The following is an 8670-nucleotide window of genomic DNA, read 5'->3' on the forward strand; positions in this document are numbered from 1 at the left end:
TTTGGGAAGAACTAGGCAGTAAGGGATTACAGGCTTAGGAACAGTGGCCTAGGACTGATAGGGGAGAGAGGAGCAGAGGCTCCACACACAGTGCTGCTCTCTCAGCTGGTGCCCCTAGAGCCCCTTGTCTTACAGTGCACTATGCCTATTATTGCTACCTAAACACAAGAATTAACATTACCCAGAGCAACCCCAGGTGTTTCTCTTACAGGAGCCAAGTGGGATCTGTAGTTCTGTAGTCCTGTGCTCCAGGACTTCTCCACAGAGCCTAGTTTCAAATCTAACTTGCTTTTCAGTAGTACAAGCTTACTGTCTGCTGCTTCCTCTCCATAGCACAGCCAAGGAAGGAAAATGTGATTTACAGCTCCTGTTTCCAATTAGGTTACTCTTTTCCCCAAATCTCTAATTATTTAATTTAACTTTGTATTGGGAAAAAGGTGAACCGAGTCCTAAAAATGATATGTCACGGCACTAGCTTGCTGAGTAGCTTGCTGAGATTTACTGGCATGGGGTTACAAGAGGCTGCTGCTAGCAACTCCTCTCTCTTTGTGTCTAGCTCAGATCCGAATTCTAAATCAGCAGTCAAAGGAAATGTCATTACCTGGCATGTTGTTGCAAATGGACTGGGGATATCTACGATTAGCTGCTGCAACATCCTGTGTTCAGACTTTGTTTACAGCACAGAAGCCTGAATTATCCTGTGCTCTTTCACACAGTTTCAATGGCATTTTGTCAGAGTACACTCCATGAGTCCTCTTGTAAAATAAATGTCACCAACTCAGTGAAACATTACGAAGATGATTCCAAAGAACACATACTGCAATCCTTGTCAGACTTGACAGGGACATTCACAGCAAAAAAAGCCAAGCATCTAAGTGAAGTACCTGAACTACAAGACACATTACATCAGTCTCAAAAGAGTGAGATGGGTTACTAAAATAACCAGTGCAGACTAGGGAACAATCCAACACCCCAAAAATTCAGTGGGAGCCTGTCTGTAGATTGCAGTAGAAGGAAAAACAGCCTTATCTGTATATAATTGCTTAACATTTTAAAATCAAGGAGTGTTAATCTCTAGCTCAGAAATCCATATTGATGGCTGAGGCACCCTACTATGTAAAATAAGATCATCAGGTGGCTATGAATATTGTCACTTCCTATCATTTATCAGGTATGTGACTGATTTAATTATTTAATGAGAGTCCAACATTCATTTACTATCAGATTCTGAGATTACTTTCATTCCTATTTAGTGAGGTGACAGCAAAATTTAGAACTGGAATACATCCAAATCACTCCCTAAACTCAGTAGGAACAGGAGCACCAGACAGGCTCTAGCAACCAGGCTTACCTTAATATTTGTGCCTTAGGGTAGCAAGGATTACACAAATATCAGCCAAATGAATATTCAGCTTCAGATAAATATGAGAGACGAAAGAGTCTTTGTGTACTTTCGGGATGTAAAAATAACCACAAATTCTATTTTTTAAAAATATCACTTAATTCTTTGAATACAATCATACAATTACATTTTAAAGGCCAGGTGTTAGCACTTCTGTGTGTATGAAGGTAACTAGAGCTGAGGTGATTGCTTATGACCTGTAAAAAACGTTTAACAGGATGTCTGGAAAATCCTTATCAACCCATAAATATTTGCTTTAATGAATTATTTTGGTTCAGTTCTTGCACAAATCAAAAATACAAGTGGAAAACCAGTAATCAATCATGAAGATTTTAGATGGTAATAACTGTATTCTACACTTATCAAAAATGTTTGTAATAAGCACCAGTATGCTCCCCACCAGAGCTAGGAAACCTTGCATTCCCTCTGTGCTTTTTTTGAGAGCACCGTCTCCATGCATTTCCCCATTTCTTTACACATTTCCCATATAAATAGTACATTCTACCACACTGCGTGTATCACAGGCAATGAGGAAGAAGACAGAAGGCTCAGACACTGCCCCAAAGTCTACCTGTCTAAGGGGCAGAGAGCAGAACACTCACCATCACACAAGTCACACAACAAATTAGTTGTCAGACCCACAACTACAGCTTAGGTTTTTCTGGTTTTTCTTGGTGTCACTCTGTTTCCATGCTTCAGGTTAGATAAGTAGGCTGGATGGCATCATACAGGCAGTCAAAGAGAATTGCCTTTCTTCCCAGAGGAATTCTTCTCTCCAATATTATAATAAACAATCACCAATGTCCACACAAAAAAACCCAGACACCACTGTGAAAACTGACATGGTCATTCCTTTCAGTCTGAAATGTCCTGAAAAGATGCTTCTGACTAGAAAAATTGGCCAGCAAACCTTGGAAACAGTGGAAATCTATTGAGAAGGAGGATGGAAAGCTTTGTCAAAGCACTTATTATTCATGGATCCTGATCACATTGTGTCAAATCTTCCATCCCTGCTCTGTTCCGACTTACAGTGAGCTGGAAGGGATGCAACCAGAAACAAAGCCACTAACGCGAATTGCATCTGTGGAAGCTGGGGATTTGGCTCAGTACATTTGCTTCATTGCATTTCTAGATCATTAATTTATTTGCTTGTAGCTCTCATTTTCAGGCTCACTGTTCATGCCAGTGTCAGCTTCCATACTTTCTCTTATCATTTACTGGCTTATCAGTGACATTCACAGAGTGAGAAACCTGAGTGGAAAGCATACCTTCAATAACAGGCTGTGACACTGGGCTTGGAAACTCACTGGCTAAATGGCCTGACAAGAAGGGATTTTTGTGTCATTGCTGACTCCAATAGGAGCACCAGCGCTCTTGTGTTAGTGACTGCAGAGATGAACAGCAAGGATGAGTATTATTTCCCAGAGAAAAATTATTCAAAACAACCAAATCTCATATCTAGCCTAATGTTCTCCATTCTCCACACAGCCATTTTTCATCTTATTGATAAAATGCATTCACTCGTCAGTTCTGTTATTTCTCACTTCAAAGAGATTCTCTCCAGTGATGCTTTGGAACGTCCCCTTGATTTCACCAACAGGTTGCCTAAAAATCTAGTTTCTCAGTCTATTAAAATCAGATCACTTCCAGATGGGTTTCTTGTCTCTTTTTGGTGCAAAGAACCTCAGTGTGGGGAAAGGTGTTCACAGGTACTGGAAAGAACCTTCCTAACAATAAAATCATAGAATCATAGAATCATAGAATGGTTATGTAGCCCAATTAACTACAAATGGCTGGTGCAGGACTTCTTTAGGCCTCCTCTGGTAGACTATAGCTGTTTAGCCCTGGCTGGGTGCCAGATGTTTACCAAGTTGTTCTATCACTCCCTGTCCTAAACTGGACAGGGGAGAGAGAAATGTCATGAGAGGTTTGTGAGTTAAGGACAGGGAGATCCCTCAGCAATTACCATCATGGGCAAAACAGACTCAACTTGGGGAGAAATTGTTTGATTTATTAACGAACTATAAGAACAGAGCAGAGCAATGAGAAATAAAAACTGAACGTTAAAACACCTACCCCCCTCCCCTCTTCCTGGGACTCTCCCTCCTATCCCCCCCAGCAGCACAAGGGATGAGGGACGTGGGGTTGTGGTCACTACAATACAGATGGACCTTGCCATGGCTTCATCTCAGGGAGAGGCCCCCTCACACTTCCCACTGCAACAGTGTAGGATCCCTCCCTACGGGAGACGGTCCTCCACAAACTTCTCCAATGTGGGTCCTTCCGTGGACTACAGTTCCTCACAAACTGCTCTGGCATGGGGCCTCCCATGGGGGCAGCTCCTCACACCCTGCCCCAATGTAGGTCATCCACCAGGGCAACAGTCCTTCAGGTACTGACTGCTCCAGCCTGAGTCCCTCACAGGATCACAAGTCCTGACAGCAAACCTGCTCTGGTGTGGGCTCCTCCCCACAGGCTCTCAATTCCTGCCAGGGACTTGCTCCAACATGAGATTCCCATAGAGTCACAGCCTCTTTCAGGCATCCACCCGCTCTGGCATAGCCTCCTCCATGGGCTGCGAGTGGATCTCTGCTCCCCAGTGGCTTCCATGGATTGTAGGGGCACAGCTGCCTCACCATGGACACAGGTCACAGGGGAGTCTTTCTTCCAGGGCCTGGACATCTCCTTGCCCTCCTCCACTGATCTTGGTGTTTGCGGAGATGTTTCCACATTCTCACTCCCTGTTACTACTGTCGTTTAGCAGCTGCGCAGTAACTTCTTCCCCTTCCCATATATGTTATTCAGAGAGGCTCAGTCACTAATTCACTAGGCCTGGATCAACTGCAGGTCCATCTTAGAACTGACTGTCACTGGCCCTTTCAGATACAGGGGAAGCTTCTGGCAGATCTGTTTAAAGAAGCCACCCCTGTAGCCTCCCTGCTACCAAAACCTGGTCCAGGCAAAACCCCTACGTAGGCAGAAGTGTTTTTGCATAGCTGAATAAGTTTGACTTTTGCAACACACACAGCAACAATTGCACTGACTGTAAAAGATAAACATCTGTGGTTTCAGCCAGTTTTCTTAGAGTTGTTACATAGGTAGCTCTCACTACTAAAATCATATACCTTGAATATCATGAACTCTTGTTTAAAACAGGAAGGGTTTATCCTTGGATACTTATGAGTGGAGTTAAAAAACAAGACCAAAGTATTAGCTTTGGCAAAAGGGGATAAAAAGATCTGTGTGGTAAATATAGTCAGCTATGGCAATACACATTTCTTAGCACCAATGACTCAGACTAGACATCGCTGAGGACAACCAAAAGGGATCACTGCACCTAACAGCTGTAATACATTTATAGCAAATATTCAGTTGACTTGTTAATGAATTAACTAGCTAAAACAGCAAAACACATTTTTTCTAACAGTAGGACTTTCTCCTCAAAGCTCATAAAATACTGTTAACCTCTTTCAGCAGGGAGATCAGACTAGATGATCTTTAGAGGTCCCTTCCAACCTCTACCATTCTGTGAACCTGTGATTCTTCATGACGGTTCCAGACCATTCTTTAATGCAGTGATTGATGGCAAGGACAACACAATTATTAGCACTCACCTCCTCCAGCAGGTCCCTCCTTTCAGCCTGTGGAAACCCACACTTTCTCAGTCAGGGTAACCACTGCTAATGTTGTCACCTTGGTCAGTCTGAGAAATACTCTTTATGGAGGCTGAGTGCTGGACTTTTGGCCTTTCCCTTCAGGTGCAGTCTGTCCTCAGCAAACTCTGGGAAGCGTCACTATATAGATAAGTCTCTCAAGTAAGTTATAAGGTAGTAAAGCAGTATTATCAATACACAGGGTTAAGTTAATATTTTCAGAAGTATTGACTAATTCTGCATATCTGGTTCAGAACTTTAGAACACAATCCAGAAAAATCAGTCTCTCCACTTTTATGTAGACTATTTGATTTTCACAAGACAGTAAGTGTATATTAGGAGAACACATACTTGAGCAGATCTGGATAGTAAAGCCCAGTATAGTGGCCCATTTCTCTAACCAAAATAATTTTCCCTTCATACCTTATGGATGCTCTTTTAAAGTCATTGCCCAAGGCCTTCAGCAAATTTTGCCAGGTGTACAGAGTAGTTCACACAAGCAAACCCCAGACAACCATCTTCATGTCACTGAAGTTTTTGCAGACTGTACTTGGTTCTCAACACTACATATGAAACTCTAAGGTACAATATTGCCACATGCTGAAGTAAATGGGTTTGTTAATGCTCTTAGGGCTTTTTTGGCCTAGTGAGTAACGCTAAAGGAACAGCATCTGTAGCACTCACTGCCTGGCTGAGGATTGAAGATTTCACTCAATGTTAGACGTTAGCCTGCTGGGATTGATTGAAACAGCACTCAAGCTTCTGCCATTTCAGGGGGGAAAAAAATAAAACCCAACAAATCAAAAAGCTGAGGGAAGAGTAGTAGATCTAATTTAACAACAAAGGCCTCACGGCTTTTGCAGGGGATGGCTACAGATTGTCCAAATGGGGCGTGAAAGCCTTCACTGACACCTTATAGAGAGTAGCTAGAAATATATGCGTGAATCCAAAATTAGATTCCAGATGTGCAGAGCAAGGGTGACTGTATGTTTGCCTCTCATTTTCTCCCTGGAAATCTTGCCTAAAGATAAGAGAAATAAGAGTATGTTGGTCACTTGTTTGAGATTTCAGTCTCTGGTACTATGAACAGACCCACCAGGAAACTGCAATAGAAAAAATTTTCATAGCTTGGACAAATGGCTAGCATGCATTTTTTTAGCATATCAATGCACTACATACACAAAATTAAATCAATAGTATAGTCTGCTCATACACTCAGTGTTTCCTGGGCAAGCTGTATTTGCCCGTTGACAATCCATTGTACGTTGCTCTAATGCTACACAACAACCTGAGCTGAGTGATTCCAGGCAGCAATCATGTTACCAAACGCACTTGTAACCTCAGAAAATTAAGCTCAGCACACCTTCACTGAAGCCAGTTGTGTTCTACTACCTTGAGAAGGCTAAGGCCTAGCCTACCATTTCAAGTCTTTACAAGGACTAGGAAAGTTGATTGAAATAATTATGAATGCTTATATAAAGTATATGTCCCAACAAAATATAAACTAATGGCTTATTTGGTCCACTCCTTTGTACACTTTGGAATGTAGCTGCCTGGATCTTTTGATCTGCCCAGCAAGACAAAGGGGCCATTTTCATCCCTAAGGACTTCCATTGCAACTCAAAATTACATAGATGGAACCACACTATCATAAAACACATTAACATTTATTGCAGTAATGTTTGATCACTTAACCACAGTCATTTAACCGCATGATAGAGAATAATGTTCTAATCCAGCTGAAGATTTTTTTGCTCACTTTTACTTTATCCCTTCCATTTTAATAATCTGTTGCTGCTGGAAGCAGAAATGATGCAATAGTATTTGAAATCATATATAAAGTTTTAGTTTGATAACACACAACTAGGATGCAGCTGACTCCTGCATCCTTTGCATCAGTCCATCATAAATTACACAGACACTACCCGCTGCACTTTTACAAGTACCCTGCCATGAAGCCTATTTGAACATTTTTCTGCCATTTTAAGATAAGAATCAAAGTATCAAATATTCATTTATGTGACAGACTTTCAACTTGCTTATGTTTAATGGCCATATCATTACTGGGATGCTTTTTTTATTCTAGGATAGAGATGCAGCATTCTGGAGTAAAAGGAAGCATTGTTAAGCATAGTTTCTTTAAGGCAAGACTAGTTAATTCAGATATAATCAAGAAATACAGACAGACTCCTGAGATCAGGGACTCCTATAGAGAAATATTCTGTTAGAATGTAAGTAGAAAAAGGATTGTATAGAATCTGGGTTGGGGACATTATCAAGGTATATAAATACCTGAAGGGAGGCTGAAAAGACAACAGAGACTATTTTCAGTGGTGCCCAGAGACAGGACTCAAGGTGTTGGGCACACACCGAAACACAGGGTGAACATCATGAACCACGTCATTTCTGTGAGGATGACTGAGCACTGGCACTGGTTGCCCAAAGAGGTTGTGGAGTCTCCATCCTTGGACATGGCCAAAACCTGCATGGTAACTTGGTCTAGGTGAACGAGCTTGAGCAGAGTGAGTTGAACCAGAGGTCCCTTTCAACCTCAACTAATCTGCAATTCTATGAATGTTTGCTGGATTTCATTAATATTTGTTAAGAACTCATTGCTGATTCTTCTGGACTGCATGCTAAATGAGGCCTGTGCTATTAGTTCCCATACGAGATTGGTGAGGTGCAATGTCATGCTATCATCATTAGTCATTCCATATCTAGAGGAACAATGCCCAAGAAAAATTTCTATAACCATATGCTAAGTTTATGCTGTGTCATGCTGCATTTACTGTAACAAACATCTCTCTCACAATATGAGTCAGGGAGGTTTCTGCTTACTGGAATCTTAGGTACTATCTTAGCCTTTCTAGTCTCTGCTCTGCTGTAGTTATAACACTCTCAGTGGTTGAGCCAGCAGTTTAAGAGAAGCCCAAAGCTGCAGCCAAACCTCTAAATATAAAGAATCCTCTTGCAGAGAATGTTGCATATAAACACTTCCAGGTTTATTTTCCTCTTTGTAGATATAAAAGCTCAAAAATAATCAGTGAAGAAACTGTGTAACTGATATTTCGAAGGTCATAAATGCATGAAACATTCCCTGATAGCAAAGTACCTCGGGACACGATATGGAGCTGGATGGGATGCAAAGTTCTTTTGACTGTTTCTGTCCTATGCCCCAAGGTGTTTATCCAACATGCTGCTGTGTATGATGTTTCCAGCTCCGGTAGCTAGTGGGAGATCAGGTCCTAGAGTTCTAATTAACATTTAGTAGTAAACCAGCATCAGCTCTGCAAAAATAAATTTTATTCCTGTCAAATTAATCTTCTCTACCAGATACCAGACTGCTTAAATTCCTTTCATAAGACACTTTCTAAAACTCCTCACCTCTCCTTAACTGAAATTTCTGAGTTTGTATATAGGCTTGTAAATTCAGCATGAACATCATCTTTTTATGCTCAGAAATGATACCTCTATAGGACCTGCATTCATAAAATATTCAGGGACGTAATGAGTTAATACTACTTGCCCAAATAAAAAAAAAAAGAAAAATAAAATCAGTAAAAGAATCAGGTTTTTTTAACTAGACTTCACCAACATATAGACTGCTAAGAAACT

At 41.2% G+C, this 8670-nt stretch overlaps 1 pseudogene; it reads left to right on the plus strand.

The window, feature by feature from the left end:
* Positions 1 to 1563: 1563 nt before the first annotated feature.
* LOC133626387 (retinol dehydrogenase 7-like) lies at positions 1564 to 8323 on the plus strand (annotated as a pseudogene).
* Positions 8324 to 8670: the final 347 nt, after the last annotated feature.

The sequence above is a fragment of the Colius striatus genome, chromosome 11 (assembly GCF_028858725.1).
Source record: "Colius striatus isolate bColStr4 chromosome 11, bColStr4.1.hap1, whole genome shotgun sequence".
NCBI classification, from domain to species: Eukaryota; Metazoa; Chordata; class Aves; order Coliiformes; family Coliidae; genus Colius; species Colius striatus.